The sequence below is a fragment of the Dermacentor silvarum genome, chromosome 3 (assembly GCF_013339745.2).
Source record: "Dermacentor silvarum isolate Dsil-2018 chromosome 3, BIME_Dsil_1.4, whole genome shotgun sequence".
Classification (NCBI taxonomy): Eukaryota; Metazoa; Arthropoda; class Arachnida; order Ixodida; family Ixodidae; genus Dermacentor; species Dermacentor silvarum.
This window is the reverse complement of record NC_051156.1, coordinates 134212569-134230631: the sequence shown is the minus strand read 5'-3', so window position 1 is coordinate 134230631 and position 18063 is coordinate 134212569.

Here is an 18063-nt window from a genome sequence, read left to right as displayed (position 1 = left end):
GTTGATGCACTAACCATGTTTGACAATTTTCTGCGATTTCCTAATCATCATCAAGTAACAATGAAAACGTTAGCTACTCACGAGGGTTGCAATGTGGGCTTGCTGCTAACGCATCTTGAATAGGTCTACCGTAGCGCCAATAAAAGACAGGTCAAATAAAGGCACACAACGACACACATGGCGCTAACTTCGAACAATGTTTTACAATGGAAAAGCAGGTTGTACTTACACACTCAGCCATGCTGAATCACAGCCACCTGAACATGTTAAGTATTCAAAGCGAAAGTTGTTATACAGTGATATTTCAAGGTATGCGCAAACATTTCAATTCTTTATCAGAAAGGGCCAATGACGGCTTAGTGTTACAGGTTTCCCAAAGGGCAGACATCTGCTCAGCTTCTGTAATAAGTCAAGTGAGTTCGCAATTCTACGAGTAACGGTTGCTGACTGAAAGAGACAATGCGATGTGTGTCTCCTTCTGTGTCTTCTTTTGTCCTGTCTTTTAATCGCGCTACCGCAAACCTACTCAAGATACGTTAGCTACTAACGTTTGTTAAATACACTTGGTTGTGAAGGGCCAAATTTTCCAGCGGCTTCTTATCAAGGCTCTGTAAGACATGGGCTTGGTTTTGCTTTTGTAAAATGATTCGTTTCATTTGGTGGAATGATTTAACTGATACTTGGTGGTCGCGCGCCCGTTTTAGGGACTCTGCCACAAATCAGAGGAAATGCCTGCCTTACATTTTGATCGGCATTGCGTGTAGGCTTAACTAGGCGCCTCGGTTTGCGATGAATTGTCCGTTCAAGGTGAGAACCACGTCGGAAAGGGCTGGTGCAGAGAGAGAAGGTCGCGATCGTCTCCATAACACTAAAAACCACAGAACATCGCAGGCAGCAGGTCATCGAGCTCACCGCGAAAACGCTGAGATCCGTTATTGCGGGAGCGATGCATGGTGAGCTGTTTGACTACACCACTGCAAAAAGGGCGCTTATTTAGTCATTGCTAATTGGGCTGGAAATTCAAAGAATCGCTCCAGTCATTTTTGCATCCATTGAATATTGCTTATTTCTCCACTATCTCTGTAGCGTATGGTTGAGTGTAATAAATCGTTTAATGCAGGCTCCTCAGCTACCCTTGCCTGCATAAGAGCGTTACTTGTTTAGGTGGCTTCAACGCATTTTAATGTACAAGAATTCAGACGTGCAGCATACCTTCCAACGAGCGTCCTTGTTGCCGCTGCGGACGCAGAAGCTTCACTGCACGCAAGAGGTAGGAGGATACAAACAATATGACATGCGAAATTGACGTGAAAGCATTCAACTTGCAACGAACACGTCAGTAATGTGGACAATACTCGCAGAGATATGGAAATACGACACAGATGGGTGGGAAATGCTTACGTTAATAAGCGACTCCCAAAAAGCTTTTTCACAAAGGTAGGTAAAACACGGTACTTGTTCACTCAGCAGGAGAAATACGTTTCTGTAAAACACTAAAGGGTAGGCCATTTATCCCACAAAGTCCGATCAGTGTTTAGTGCGCACAGGCTTCCTTACTGTAATGCCAAACTACACGTACGCTTGCCGTCGCGCGAGAGCTCGTGCCCACGTGCCTCACGCATGCGCAGAAGGTATACGTACAGGACAGATAGTACGCGTCGAAGCGCGACGCGAGACCAGATATCTATCCCAGACAAATATCGGTGCTCTGGCTGCCTCAAGAAATAGGAAACGATGCCGACTAATGCGCAAATAGTGATCTAAGTCATCACGTGCTGGCGCGCCTCTTGTAGCTTCTAAATCACCATTATTCCGCGAGGCGCGGCAAACCAAAGGCGCCCGGGTGCGAGCTTTCGCGCGCCGGCACGCGTAAGAATAGTTTGGCCTAAAGTTTCCAGCATTAGCATCTCAGCAGCGGTATAATCCTGCAAAGCTTTACGGCACGCATCAGAGGTGAGGAGAGTGTGGATTAGATTATGGAGCAGTGTGCTGAGGTGCATCCTCGACTGGGATCAGCGGCGATAGTTCCTCTTGCTTGAGCGCGCAAGCCACTGCTGAATAGAGCACTCTGTTAGCGTGCACTCGGCCATTTACATGCCAGGACATGGATGAAATCAAAGTTAGAAAAGGGGCTCAAGACTAAAGAGTCCAAACGTCGTTGAGAACACTATCGCAATGGTCAACCATGAATAAGTCATGAATTAGTAAGGATTAGTTTAAGGAAGCTAGCGCTGTCATTGGCCGTGATAAGGGATGGTTTCTACCGTAATCTTTTAACTGTGATATATTATTTATTCATTGCAACGATGACATTCTACATTTTCTTTTTGTATTTTGACTAGGGATCGGAGACATTCCCACTGCACCCTGCTCCGACGTTTGATGTGTCCAGAATAACACCCCCGTCAATTGCTCGACCACCGTCAATGCCTAAACCAGCGCCAACACGTCAACCACATGTTGCGGTCAACACTACGCCCAAAGAAGGACATGTTGCACCGCACCATGACGCAGAAACCACTGAATGTTCATCGCTCTTATGCACCGTCACGGCGGGGTCACTAAAGCGCAAACTCAACAGCAGCGTTGAGCCGTGCAAAGACTTCTACGGTTACGTCTGCGGCTCCTTCAAGGGAACGGACCAAATGTCTCATGTACGTTGCTCAAGCGACCTTTTTTGTCGCAGTGCTTAATGTACGTCACTTCCGATTATTTGTTTGAAGCGGTACTGATACGACATGTTAGACTGCTTATTTTTGCGTGATATGAATGTCCTGCCTCTCAATACCTACGAAGAAATAGAAGCAACCGTCAGAACGCTCTAACGAATTCACCGCGATAACGTTTCTACGTACAAGTCAGGTCTTTCAAATTTCTCGCTCTGCTCGTGAAACTCCCGCATGACGCTAAGGGTGCGTTTCATTTAGCGCCTGCAGTGAACGCATCGCGGCGCTGGCACTGATAGAAGGGCAAGAGATAGCAGAGATAAGAAAGAGACGATTAGAAAAAAATTATGGGGTTTTACGGGCCAGAACCATGATCTGATTATGAGGCACACCGTAGTGGGGAACTCCGGAAATTTGGATCACCTGGGGTTCTTTAACGTGCACCTAAATCTAAGTACACGGGTGTTTTCCCATTTTGGCCCCCATCGAAATGCGGCCACCGTGGCCGGGATTCGATCCTGGCCATATTCTGCAAAAATGCATCACATGCTAAATTATTTTCCCTAAAGTTGCCATTGCATGTTCAGTCTGCAAACATGTTGAAATAAATTATTCCTGACGAAAGGTTTATGGGAACGTACCTATTCGCGCAATTGGCCATGCCGAAAGTGGCCAATTGATGCCCTGCTATTTTGATGTCAACGCCTCTGGTGGCACCTTCTGGCTCTGTATGTAATTTTCAGGGAAGCTTCCTGACGAAAAGGAAAGTGTTAAAGGGACCTTGGTACAAGTTTTGGATTTGTTTCCCAAGAGTTGATGTGTTATGACGTCATAAGTCAGAAGGTGGTCACGCTGCTCCGGAGCTAAACATCATGACGTTTTCGCAATTTCTTGAGCTGGCATGGTCGTACTGCCGCCGATACAGCTTCATCGGGCCACGCAACGAGTGAAAACACAGCAGATAATCGAGCTAGCCGGAGCGAATACCTGAACCTCGTGATATTCTGCTCCCACGTGACCAAATTCTGTTGCATGATGTCATGAGATGCACGCGTTATGGGAAACAACACCGAAACTGGTTTTTTAAAGAAAAGCTCTTTGGTAAATTATTAAACACAGTGTGAGGCTTCCCTGAAGTCATTCTATGCTTTCGAGGAACAGATCCTTCGTTTGACAGAAAAAAAGAAAAAAAAGAGATCAGAAATGATGCGCCAGGAGTCCTTTTTGGGGTGTTGCAAAGAACCAAGAAAAATATGCGAAAAAGAAAAAAAAAACTGTTTTCGCTACCACATCTAGCACGTTCTTCTTTTAACGCGAAAGCATTAAGGGCCCTGCGTCGCAGAAAATCCGGCGTCGGCGTGGGCGAGGGCGCGGCCGGCGTCATTGGCGAAAATAATCATCCCGAATCACCCCGATCGCGCAGGCCCTTCGCGTGGCGCAAGGCATTAGCGAACGAAGTTCAATTTTTCAAAGGTAAAATTCGTCAGAAAAATTGTAACGTACGACTCAACCACTACTTGTAGACGTGGTAGCGTCGGATTGTAATTTGAATATACGATAGAACAATTATCTACGCCCAAACTCAAACACAAACCCCTCTTCCAGCATTTCTACAATTCATAGAGCAGCGCGCCGTGGTTTGTTCCTTTGAAAAACACCATCCAGATGGCGCTTGCCTCCTTGGCACCCGCGCGTAGAAGCGAAGTCCAAAAAAAAAAAAAAGCTGCAGTTGCCGGGAAGCCTGATAAGGAGCGAAGGATCTTTGAATGCTATCGCGTTTCACTCTTATAGGCGAAGCGTAAGCACCCTCCAAATGTTTTATTTGTGTGTGTGCGGGACAGGAAAAACGGGCACACATACGGATGAGAAAAAATATGCAGGACAAGGCGCTGGCTGCCAACACGAGCGTTTCTTGTGCGACTCGGGTATATGAACATGTGGCAATAAAAACCAAAACATACTGATAAAAACGAGTGAAGAGCAACCTATCGCTCACTCATGGAAATAGCTAATGTCTTTGGCAGTCACTGAACAAGCTGCTCGCGGAAATCCTCATGGATTTCGCGAAATTTCATGTCGTGATAGTTGCACGCTATGGACAACCAACGTTGAAACTTCGTCTGCCAACAGCAGCGCCCTAACACAGCCTAGCGAGCGGCTCATCAGTTTCACCGTTCATCTTGAGGTACACGTGTCAAGATTCCGGGCTTACTGGTAATGTGCGTGCTAGAATCTATGAGCGCATGTGCTTTTCGAACACGCACGGATATGGCCAGAACTTGGCTTGATGCAGAGAGCTGAAGCAAACTTTGATAGATGCGCGTGTCAGTTATGACAATAAAGGTATCAATTGCAGGGCCGCCCAGTCGGAGGGTGTCGGCATACTTCAGTTGTACACTCACAACTGCCATAGGGCATCTTAGCCAGCGCTGGTTCTCCATAGACCATCATTATCAGCATCATCATCATCAGCATATATATTTATGTTCACTGCAGGATGAATGCCTCTCCCTGCGATCTCCAATTGCCCCTGTCTTGCGCTAGCTGATCCCAACTTGCGCCTGCGAATTTCCTAACTTCATCACTACACCTATTTTTCTGCCGTCCTCGACTGCGCTGCCCTTCTCTTGGTATCCATAGACGCTTGGAGCGAAAGGAGCTCGCATCTACCTTTGTCGTTCAGAGTGAAGCTGCTAGTGCGACTGCAGACGCCCAAAACGTTGTATGACAATTTCCATGGTTTCCTGCTAAGCACCTAATTCGGGACGAAGTTTATATTTGCAGGAAGTATGGAAAACAACGTGTTCGTGAAGTGAACTTATGCGAATTTTTAAATGCGTTGTTTAACTATGGACAGAATGAAAATTCTATGCCCTCGTTTACGGCCAACTTAGAGGGGTTATATGAAACGCTTAGAAAGGTTCCCGATGCCCTCGCAGGACCGAAAACAGGAACAAGTTCATAATTAGAGAAATTTAAGGACATGCTGTCAATAACGTGTACAGAAAGTTTGAAGTGGGAGGGTAGCTATGTGTCTTAAAAATAATTATTCAGTTATAGTGTCCTTCCAATTTCCATGCGCGGTACATGGCATGCAATTCATTTTCCGGATTCCTCGGTGAGCTATGAGAAGCACGTTGCTCATATTTCGTTAAACGAAGAAGCATGTTGTGAATGGTGAACTATACATTTTTAGGTTGTGGAGGCTAAATAACACTTTTGGAGACACTTGCTTATTCAAGTGTTCCAGGGTGTATGCTGCCCGTATTCCTAATGTATCAGGGTCATAAAATAAACGTACAAGACACAAAGCTGAAATTTCGTGTAAATCGCTGGCTTGTTAAGGGCAATGTGTGTCGACACATTAGCATTATGGCTTGAGGGGCACTGTAAGCTTTTATAGGTAATGTGTAAGCAATTTTCAAACCATTTTGGTTAATTCAGGCTCTTGCAATATATAACCTGTAGTGCCCTCTGTTGGCAGATCGAGGAGGTATACATATTCACCCTCCTTAATAATAGGCAAGTAAAAGGAAGGCGCACGGTCCGTGGCGTGCTGACACCGTACGGCCGGGAGAACCATTTCGGGAAACCGAACGAGCAGGGTGATTTTTCCTCATGCGCAGTCCTCTCAAGTGGTGACACGTACGTGAAACACTGACCGTCCTGGCCTGCTGCGATCAGGCAGCCTCTTGCTCAATGCCAGAGTGACGTAGACATGGTGCAACTTAGTGTTGTTCACTCAGGAAGAGCTACAGTATCTTCTTCACCGTATCATCACAGAGACCACACGCTAATTCCACCTGCTCTCCGGTATGCCCACAGAGGTAGCTGAAGAGTTCAACGATGACACTTGCCCACGTACATACAATTATTTCTGGCTGCCGCGGAATATTAAGTCACTCGAACGTCTCGTTGCGTTAGCTGACCGAGCACATGCAGTGTCCTCTCCATCGGCCGCTTTTGTCTCCGAATCATCAAATCCCTCTACCATTTCACGATTACACACTCGGATATAATTATAGAGCCAATTGCAGCTTTAGTCGTTGCTATCTGGACATTGCCGTGTTGAGCACAATGTCAACGTCCCAGGAGCCACTCCTCCTCGTTTTGACACCATTCGCGAAGTGCACACAGTAAGCAACTGTGATGGTACGACGACGCAGTCTTGCACCACGCAAGGAATAGCACATTACCATGGAACTGGTCAAAAAGCATAGAGCAAAACCACTGATGGTGTCCTGTTACCCCGCTGCTCACCCTTGCCCCATCTTCATTACCGTGGAGAAGCTGTTAGGACTCTAATTTCTTGTGGACTTGAGGGCAGAGGACAGTGCGCTACCACCCACCAAAGCCGACCAAGTGACCAGGATAAATGAGGCGTACTGTAAATTTATATTCAACTCCACGTACATCCTTTGTTCTCCTACAATTGACCCGAGAGTATGGTACATTTTTTAGTGGTCATCATCATTGCCAGCGTAATGCATCTCATAATTAGTTTCGACATCCTGTTGCATTAAGACGGGGAGATCTGTATCAGGCGGCACCATCTCAGTGACAGCCCTGCTCGTCTATTGGTCCAGCTGTGCCGTCTAGTGCTCTATCGTCGCCCCCACTGGTATCCGCAATCATCCGCATTTGAAAGCATCCTCGAAGAGCTCCCCAATTTCAGCACGCCTTCTAGACTTACCCAATCAGCTATGTACACTTCGCCCCGTGCGTTGGGGGCTCGTTAAAGATCCTCTGGTGGTCAAAATTAGTCCGCAGTCCCCCACTACGGCGTGCTTCATTATCAAATCGTGGTTTTGGCGCGTAAACCACCGAATTCAATTCATGCATGAATTCGCATGATATCGTTACACGTTGTCCTCCTGCCTGCTCACCCGAGTCATCTGTTCACTGCCCGAGTGGCGATTGCGAAGAGGAAGTTCAAGCACATGCTACAATTGGCAATCATTGGTCTTTTATCAAGCACTTGGTCTTCGCCACTACACCTCGAGCCCAACAGGGACACAGGTGACCGGTGGTTGATGAGTGACTACCGTGCACACCACGTTAGTAAAATCTTGTATATGCGAAAGCGAATAACTGTCCAACACAGTTATCCACTTCTCAATATGCAGGATTTTAGATCTAGCCTGGCGGGTTGCGCTATATTCATCAAAGCTGACGTTTCCAAGTCCTATCACTAGATACTTGTAAAGTCTGCTGACATACCGGAGATGGCCATAACAAGTCTGATTGGACTAATTGAGTATGTACGAACGCCTTTGGCCCCCTAAACGCAGCACAAACTTTTCAAAAGGTAATTGAACAGACGACGTGTGGGCTCCCCAACACCCTCGCTTAGATGACAATATCCTCATCGCCAGCGCCCGGCCTGACGACCACGAACATCACACAGGTGCCATCTCCCAACGTCTGCATTGGTAAGGCTTAGTCGCGAGGACGCCCGAAGGAGTCTCTTCGGCGCATGACTATAGTGAAGCCTTGAGACTTCAGTAATTACTTGTTGCGCTCAGGTTTCAGCCAGACACGTTTAGCTTTCACCGCCTAGCATTTATCAACTCCACCGAATGCGTCGTTGGTGTCACGTACTGTTATATTGGGACATCGGGACAATATAACCTATAACGCCGTTTTATAACTACATTTTAACGCTTTCGAGCACTTGTTCAAGGAATATTTTCCACCAAAGATTGCATCTTATCCTCGCGCATCGCATTTCATCTGCACATTGACAATATTGTTAGCCCGATATTCAATAAATTTTATCGCCCTGACAATAAAGATATTTTCAAGACCACGGGCCGTTGTCTGTGCCGTTCGTAAAACGCCATAGTAACGCTCCGGAGTGCTTACATTTATAATCTAGTGAAAAGGTTGGAAATAATCAAGACGCTTTCAACTTTGCTTACACGTCGCCCATACGCTAACCCACATTTTCACAAAATATAACCAAGGTGACTTGTTTTATCACAAAGCACACCGCAGCGCTTTAAACTAAGCATTATTATAGAACAAAGAGTGATCGGTTATCATTTGCAAAGGTTCTATTCAATTTACGAACGTTACTGTTTTGCCACACATTACACATAACATGCACCAAATTTTAAACGGATATGATCACAGAGATCCACAGATCACACGAGACATTGGGAAACATGGCAGATAAGGACAGTAGAACTATTTGGAACACTTATATTAGGAATTATTTTACAAAAGCTGTAAATAATGAACATACGCTTGTAATTGCATGCGCATTGGTAGTAACGTTCCTACCATTGTCCTAAAACTTCATCGCAGTGGCAGTTATATGGCTTCAAGCGTGGTGGGATAAATTTTCAGCCGTTCGGAAATCACACTTATACCGTCTCGGAGTGCTTTATTATGTAACTGACTCAAAAAAGCTGTAATTCATTTATATAGACCTTTTCACAAACCGACGTTTGAGCAGCGCCATTGGCCGACACGAGCGACGTCTAGCGTCGCCGCCATTTTGGACTGTGCGCCTTGCGAGAGCAGGCCGGCCGCACTTCGGTTGTGTGATCTTCGCCGCGCATTATTTCGATTGTTTTCTTCCGCTTCGCTTGTCTTGTGCCGCTTGACTTGTTACATGTTTCACGTGCTCGCGTGCGCGCTCAGTGTAGTGTGCCATGGCAACAGCAAGCCCCGCCAGTGGATGTGGTGTTTCTTCGTCGGTAGCGGCGGCAGCCGCGTCTGCTTCGTCGAGACCTGTCGTGCTAATAAGCGGTATATTTCATTGTTATTGCTGGGCACATCTGACCGTATCGTCGATTGAATCTGATCACCACTACGTTTCGCGATTGAGGGTTGCCTCATTTAGCGAAAGCAGGCACGTACGTAGCTGTCGGGCAATGCTTAGAACCAGGCGCCGGCGGCCCGACGACGCGTGTAAGTGGTTGGTAGATATGCGGTGGTTACTGCATACGCTTCCGACGCAACTGAACAGCTCAATCATCCAAAATTTATTGGATCTGGTGCGGTGCAGGGTGCTTATAACCAAATGTCAAAGCATAAAGCGGGGCGATCGAGCAGTGCGGTACCTGCAGCGAACCGACGCGCGGCAGTGATCACAGATGCCAGCGCGACTGATACAGCCCAGGTGCTAGATTTTTATTTTTAGTACTTATTTATTTATACGTACTGTCAATCCCAATAGGGATTATAACAGGACTTGTTATAAAGATATATTTGTTTACATATATTTTACGTTTGTTTACCTGGGATGGCTTTTCTTTCAAATGTCTGAATTGGGAACAAGCTTCGCTCACGGTGAACCTTAACGTAGATCGTGCACGAAGTTTGTATTGAAGATATCGCGTACGGCAAGAATTGTTCGTGTGCGCTATCTCTGAAGCGAAATAAGCCAATAATATTGCAGCATTAGGGCCATCTCTGCTCTTTCTCTTGTTTCACTTACACCGTCTCACTGTGCTTTGTTCCTAATAAAGCAATGTCGAGTCTTAACAATTGTCGAATAAATACATATGCATATGACTGTAAACCACTACTGACCGTGAGTGAAAAGCGCTTAGTGGTCAGCGAAGCAGTCTCTGCACGCACGTAAGTATTTCACTTGATCGACTGTGCGAATTTTTTTTCGTTACTGTTATTCTTGCAAGCATGATGCTATTGTCCGCGTACCCATGAGAATACCGTTTTTTTTTTACGTTCTTACTTGCGCGGGCTCATTTAGCGCATTTCTACGCCACGCACAGTTAGCGCATTACGGTTCCCGAACTCTAACACTGGCGCTAGGCCGCACTGATGAGGTTGACACGTTCGTTTTTGCATTCTCTTGCTGCCCAAGCACATAGACAACGCTCAAAGATGGGTGAGCTCGATGCAGCACCACACTGTTGAAGTTAATTACCTTTATGGGCAGGGCCGCGTAGGATGCGTGTGACCGCAGAGACAATGTTTTGGTGGACACAGGGTCTGCATACATCTTCCATAGAACACGATTTTTCCAGATCGTTGCGAAGTGTATTTACCGACTAGTTCTCTCGCAGAGTGCTCCAATTTGTCTTATACCGGTGTCACATGGCCACTTTTGATAGCGATCGAGACCGATCTGGATCGGAATGAGACCGATCTGGATCGGAATGTTCGACCGCGATTGGCTCCCTTCCGCAGATTGAGCAAAGAATCCATTCGCGACCAAGAAATTCGACCCATATCGGGCTCGATCACGACCAAAAGTGCGCCGTGTGACCCCCGTATTAGGCACTGGAATGAAGTCGTGTTTGAAAGAATAACAAATGTAGCCTCTGCCACTACATACGAGAAAATATTGCATGGAAGAGGTGACAATTCTCGCAACCTGTTGGGAAATGTGCCGAAAAGAGTTTACCAATATGCATGATTTTACTGATGTGTGCATTGGTTCACATTAGACTGAAATGCCAAGTCCTCAGGTGATGCAGGAATCCGGCGAAGCGTGAACATACCACATCGCGGCAGTGGTATTGCGGAGTGCTGTGTTGTGGACACACTTAGTCCCTAAAACCATTATTTCCGCTGGTTGTTTGTTCACCCATAAACTGCACAGTGCTGGCCTGTAGCCTTTTGATGAGTATATATGCCATTATTTACGAGCGTAAGTCATTCGTGACAAAAATAAACGGTAACATCGAAGGAAAGCTACCACTCCGCAATGCAAGCGCAAGGCAAGCTCACAGTCCAGACCGAACAGGCAACACTGACACATACTCTCCACGCCAGACCGTCGGGAGCGCCCTCGTGAAAACGTCTATACTTTGTCATTTGCCTTGAAATCACCCGTTATCGGCCCTTGCTATTCACCAAGTATAATCCAGCGGCGTATCTCAGTACACCGATGGCACCAGGGAAACATCCTTTTAACTTCGTTTAACGCATGAAAATAGATAGAAAAGGAAGCTTCTGTAAATATTTGCAAAGCTCATTGTCAAGCTAGAAACGGTCAACTTTCACCAGGCATTACACGTAAATGCGTGCCATTTTCACCAAATGTAAACTTGGTGTGGCGTAGGATTCTGTTTCAAAAACATAGCTGATAGCAGCCGCATAACGCTTTAGAGAAAATACTTGAGCAATTTCTTGCAAAGGCCGTGATTCACCATAGTTTAAAACATTTTCACGCCTGACGTATAAGACGTCCAATATTTGCTCAAACTTTCACACCTGAGGTCTCGTCACGCTCCATAACTCCGTCATACGTTTTTTCTGGAAACTTAAATCGTTCCTGGCATTTTTGTCATCATGCAATTTTCTGTTTCAGCTAAGGGATATCATAATATCCACAACTGCGAGTTACGCCAAGTACACCAAAGTACCAGAGGAAGGTCAAACATCTTGGCAGAAAGCAGCGGCGCTGTACCAGGCATGCATCGCATTTGTGAAGTCCAATGAGAACAAGGTAACTATTAAATATGTTTTAACGAACAACTGGGCAGGCTTCTTTAGAGCACATAATGTGATAAGTATATCTTGTTTCCGGAAAGCTTTCACCTTACTATCATGGATGGTACCGTATCAAGGAAACAGAATATTAGTTCTTGTAGCTCCCAGTTGTGGTAAATTTTGCAGCGGAAACCAGATTAAACAGCCATGCCGCCTATAACAAATTAGTCTGGTTTGAACTCTCAATCAGGTTCATGCTCATTTTGGTGCAATGCCCTTTTTCAGAGTGTATGCTGATACGTTTATTGATGTTATCATTAGAGGTGTTGCAGAAACTCTTCTCTGAAATCACAAGCGCCTCTCGTATCGATGCATATCTTCTGACACTCGCTGAAATAAAAAAGTAATGGCAGGACGAGGGCTCAATATTTGGTAAATGTTTAAGTACTGAATTTTTACTGCACAGTGTGATAACGTATTACGTAACACAGTTATAGCAGCGCAAGAACCCACACATTGCGCGGAAGAAAGAAAGAAAGTCAAGTGTGGCATTTACGCGTGCATGCGCAACAATTTTTGCGCACGCAAGTCATATACGCATTCCCTTTTTCGCGTTCCCCAGTTTTTGAATGCGACTTGTTTATGTCCATGAAAAACGTAGGACACGAAAACCGTTAGGTTCCATGCAGACTTGTTTACCCACCACCACAGTTAGCCTACCTGCGTTTGTGGCATGCCAGGAACGCTGTCGCTCGTAGGCGCCGACGCGTCCAGCGTTAGTCACGCGAAATGCCGTGAAAGGGAAGGTACCTCCGAAAATGACCGCTCGAGAATGCCTTCCTACATACATAGTTAAGTTAAACCAAGTTAAGACATAGCAGCAACCACGTTAATACCTAGCAGTAGCAGCCAGTAAGCTTCGCTGTGCCTGAGCTTTGTGCGGCCGAGTGCAAACTTGCCTGATTATTTTTTTGGTTCTCACGAGGGTTTCGACAGAAATTCAGGGCGCAGGCTTCCTTTCCCAAGCATATCACCCCTTTAGGAAGTCGAACGCCAGGCCGGGGTACGCTTGTGCCCATTTGAACCAGTGGGTGCCCGGTGGCGGTGGGAATCGAACCCACAACCTCCCGCAGCCAAGACGGGCGCTCTACCACTAGGCCTGTGCCAACCCCTAGGCACTGTGGTTGGCATAGTGCCCAGTGGCAACCTTAAAATCACCTTAAAATATGGGAAGGAGATATGTATTTGTCTCTTCAAGTGTATCGACTAATAATGCCACAAATTTTGTGTTTAATTATTCCTAGGCGCATCATTTCCATGCTCTCAATGTCTCATATTAATTGCACGAACAATAACATTTCCTTTAAATCTATCAGGCAGACATTTAAGCAATAAATATTTGGTAGCATTGTATTCATAGCCGAGTAACTGCTTCTGTTGAGCTATCGCTGTTAACGAATTCGAAAATACTATTACTGTGCAAATTAATTTAGACATACATAGATAGAACACTCATATAAACGACATTTACCAGAAGTATGCTAGTGTGACATAGTTACAAAACTAACGAACTAATCTTTTAGTTTGCGTGCTCTTTAACAAGCAAGCGAGAAATTAACAAACTTTTTTTGGCACCTACCTTTCGCAGACCGACGAACTGGTGCAGTGGATGATATCACTGGACCTTGACCTGTTAAACACCTCCATGCTGGAGACAGTGAACCCTGTTGAAATGATCGTTCGCTGCTCCCTGGACCTTGGAGTCCCAGCTCTATTCTCCATCATGGCCGTTCCGTTCTTATTTCTCTTTGATAAAAGAGCGATGCTGGTACGTAACATTTGTCCCAATAACAATGTAAAGGCTGCATAAAAATACATCGCTGTTTGCAGGCGGTTAGTTTTGCTTCTCATAGTCAGTATGCATGCTAGAATAAGGTGTACCTTAATTTAGCAGTGCTTATTGGTGGGAACGGTGCTAACAAAATATGGTTACAGCTGGCCGCAAATTTAAACAAAAACACTGTTCTGCTGCGTGTAATGTTGTTGTTCATTGCTTTTTTGTAATATTTTACGGTCATCCAAGTGTAACACTTTGAATTTTGTGATTTCAATTTTGAGTATTAGGAATTTGATCAAACCAGCCAACAGCCTGATGACGGTTGCTTGGTGAGGACTGCATGCTAACCCGCCGCTGAACCAAGCGGACAGCGACAGACAGTTTAAGCAACAGCAGGGAACTTGTGTCAATAGCACATCAATTCTACAGTTTACAAACTTAGCCTTAACAGGAATGCTAAACGAAAAAAAAAATATTTTAGCGACAAGTGTAACATTATTAGGGGGTCAGACTCTGTTCGCCTCGCAGATCAGTTATGTACACCTCGTATGGGGAATCACTACTAAAATAGTCTGGAAAAATCTCTCGAACAAGAAGACTACACTGGTCTTCTTGGAGCCTGCTGCAACTTCAATATTTGCGAAGGGCATCGGGAGACCTTTGCGTGCGAAGAACAGGTCTGATGGTGTGAAGAGGACTGTCGCTTTCTGCAGATTGGCGCAGGATACAGGCACAAGAGCCAGAGAGGGGGGGGGACGAGTATCGCCCAACTTGGTTGGAGTAGGCGGCATTTCGTCATACATCGCGTCACACAGGCTAGAGTAGAGGGCAACTTCACCACTTGCGCAGTCGATGACGGCATCTTAGCGCAAAAGGACATCCCAACCTAGGATGATCTAGTGAGAGCAGGCGGATAGTAAGACGAACTCTATCGTGTGCGGAACATCCTGAATATTACCGCAAGCCATGGAGGCTGCCAGAGGTCGAACGGCTTGTGCGCTTGCTCTGCGGAGTGACAAGCCATTGCGTCACTTTCCCTAATAAGCGGCGAAGTTTGCAATGCATGACGAAAACAGCAGCGCCGGTGTCCAGAAGCACTAACGCAAAAATACCTTCAACAGCAACTTTGGTAATGTGTGTAATCGGTAAACGAGGACTTCGGAATTTCGATGAAGACGCAGCGCTTGCTCCAGGAACTCCGGTGCACAGTTTTTCGCTTCGACAGGCGCAGGACAACGACGCATTGGAGACAATGAACGATGGCGCTGCGACGATGAACAGTCGTTGACGAACGACGGAGAAGCAGGGGTCGGCGGTGGGGCGGTACTGCATCTCGTCGGTGTACCGAGAGTAGCGACTCATCCATGGCGTGGCGGCAGGCGATTGCCTGCGACGGCGACAGAAGCGGGCGACACGTGCAGGTTGGCCACACGCGAAGCATATCGGGCAATTGTCGGGGTGCGCCAAGTATTAGCGAACACAGGGGCAGCCCAGCAAACACGAGGACGAACTGCAGTCACTGTAGTCGGTGGCGGATGGAAAAACGACGAGTGCACTTGCTGACTAGGCCAGGCCACTGCTCTCGCATAAGTCCGATGCGCAGCAACAGGCCGTTGTTGGCAGGGAACGGGTACAGATTCGGCGACTTGCTGTGTGATCGCTTTCTGCAACGTCGGAGCCAAAGAGGATGCAGGTACCACTGGTGCGAGCGCTGCTCTTGCTGCCGAGAAAACGTCAGTAAGAATAGCTGTCGTGCACAAATGTTTGTGTGTTCCCGCACAAACGTTTGAATCTCAGTGAGAAGCAAAGATGATCTAGTGCGACAGTGAGACCTGAAGCCCACTCGTCGAGCAAAAAAGGTGCGTCTAGTCAAAGCACGTTGCTTTTGGAGCTCAACGTAGCTCTCGAACAGCTATATTTGTTCAGGCACATTTCCCGTGCTCTTGGAAATGCGCATGTGAAAAACGTTGTCTTCGATGCCCTTCGTGATTTGCTGTACATACCCGGCTCTTACATTGACGCGTTGACGCATTCGCGCATGTCTTGACTTTCTCTTTGTAGCTCGTAAGTGAACCACCTCGATGCTGTACTCGCTCGCGCAAACGTTGTTCGGCACGCAGCTTGCGGGCAGCCAGAGGACCAAAGACATCAGTGAAGGTAGTTTTTTGAAGGCAGACTATGTCGGAAATTGCGCCTCGGTATTTTGAACCAAAGTTTGCAACGTCCTCGAGGTAGGAAGCTACGTTGGTCTTACTTCGTTGCCTCGTCCCACCGGTTGTGCGCGCTCCCCCTCTAGTACGAAGAGAGTCAGTCTTCGACGTCCCGATCGTCTGTGCCGCTGACTGTGGGAGAATCTCTCTGGCAACGAGCACCAGAGATAACGACTGGTTGTGGCAATGACGCCTGCTGCACGGTGTAGGGCATGGTAGCTCGCAATGTCCGGGAGCGGAGTTCTTGGATGGTAGTCATAACGGCTACCCAGCGCTTCCAGAAATTATAATGAGGTTTATTGCAACGGATGAGTAGCCGCTGGTAGGAGGCCTAGCAACAACAACACTAAGTGCAAGCGCTAGCTCTCTCTCGAGCCACACGTTCACGATGCTGTTGACTGTGCTGCTCTTCATCCTGACAGTAATGTTATTATGATAATCATTGCGTTTATCTTGAGAGTAGCTAAACCTGACAGCTTTTTGCTGTAATCTCTGGAGCTTCTGAACGTTAGGTTTCGCGTAAGGATGCGGAACAATAGAATATTCAAGCATTTGTCTTTTGAGTGTGAAATAGCCACGAAATTTATTATTATGAGGAAATTTCATAGATATGTTTTAGTTGACAAACCATGTGGGAAAGCCGTGCATAAAATGTCTCTATGCTTACTCCAACAGAGGTAATTAGTTATGGCCACTCCTAGCTTCTTGTAACTGTTATCTGGCTTCAAAGGGAGAGATGTGAAGTTGCGAGTATATCTTTTACATCGTTTGTCGGACACTGCGCTTGACGAAGGCGAGGTAGACGCAAGCTGACGAGATGGAAGAGTGGACGCTTATTTTCACTTAACGTCGCAATATAAAGACAGGGAAAGGAAAAGGAGGAAGGCAACCAAGGTAACGGAAACATAACATAGGCAGCCATGTTGCCACGTGTAGCTGTCGGCGTCAGCTGAGCCAAGAATTTATCCGAACATTGTAGTTACGAGAATATCTAAATGGAGCTTTCTTGAGGGTTACACAAATCTAAACAGGTATATCGTTATCATTACCTCATGCGAATACCTGATAGATGAGATAGCTAGATTAAATTCAACTTAAGCTGATCAGGAGCAATTGTGATTTCGTAAAATAAGCGAACATCACCCGCGAATATTCTAAATTGAGTTGCAGAAGTAACTGCTCTAATCGTGTCATTCATATATAGAAGCAGCAGCAAGATACCCAGAAGACTTCCTTGAGGCACACCTCGCCTAATTGCGCCTATCGCTTTAGCCGAGTTGGAGGTGTAAGCGTATATGCACTCCGAGGCCGCTCGTCGTTGTTATGCGGCTAAGACGCCAGAGAGCCGCACTGCCCTACTGGCATAAAAATATATTGTTAACGCTAAATACTACAAATTAATAAAATCAATGAAACCGGTGAGCCATTTGGCCATTGAAAAATTTAGTGCCACAGTAATGCAAATATTTAAAATGTAGTAACGAGTAGTGGACATAATCATCTCTAACACTTTAAGGTAAAAAAAAAAAACATTTGAGCATGATGAACCACTCTGTTATTCCCGCTGCACATAGCACCAGTTTGCATGCATATCACAAATGCGGTTGCTGTGTCGCTCCGGAAAAAAATAACACGATTCGGGATAAGCCTTTTATTAACCAATAAAAGGCGTTTCGTATCAGGTGGCGCTCCACTGCAGTTGTAGTTGCAACAATGTGTTTCATTGTTTTCGCTGTTGTGTCATTGTGTCGCTTTCCCCCTTATTACAACCTCTTAGCTAGAGTACAGCAGAGAAGAAGAGAAGTGGATTGCCACGCACAGCAAGTGGTCCTACAAAGAAAATCTGGAAGAATATAGGCGAACACTGTACTGGAGTAACGACGCTAATTATCGAAATCAGACTGCTGCTAAAATCATCGGATACGAGAAAGAACGTGAG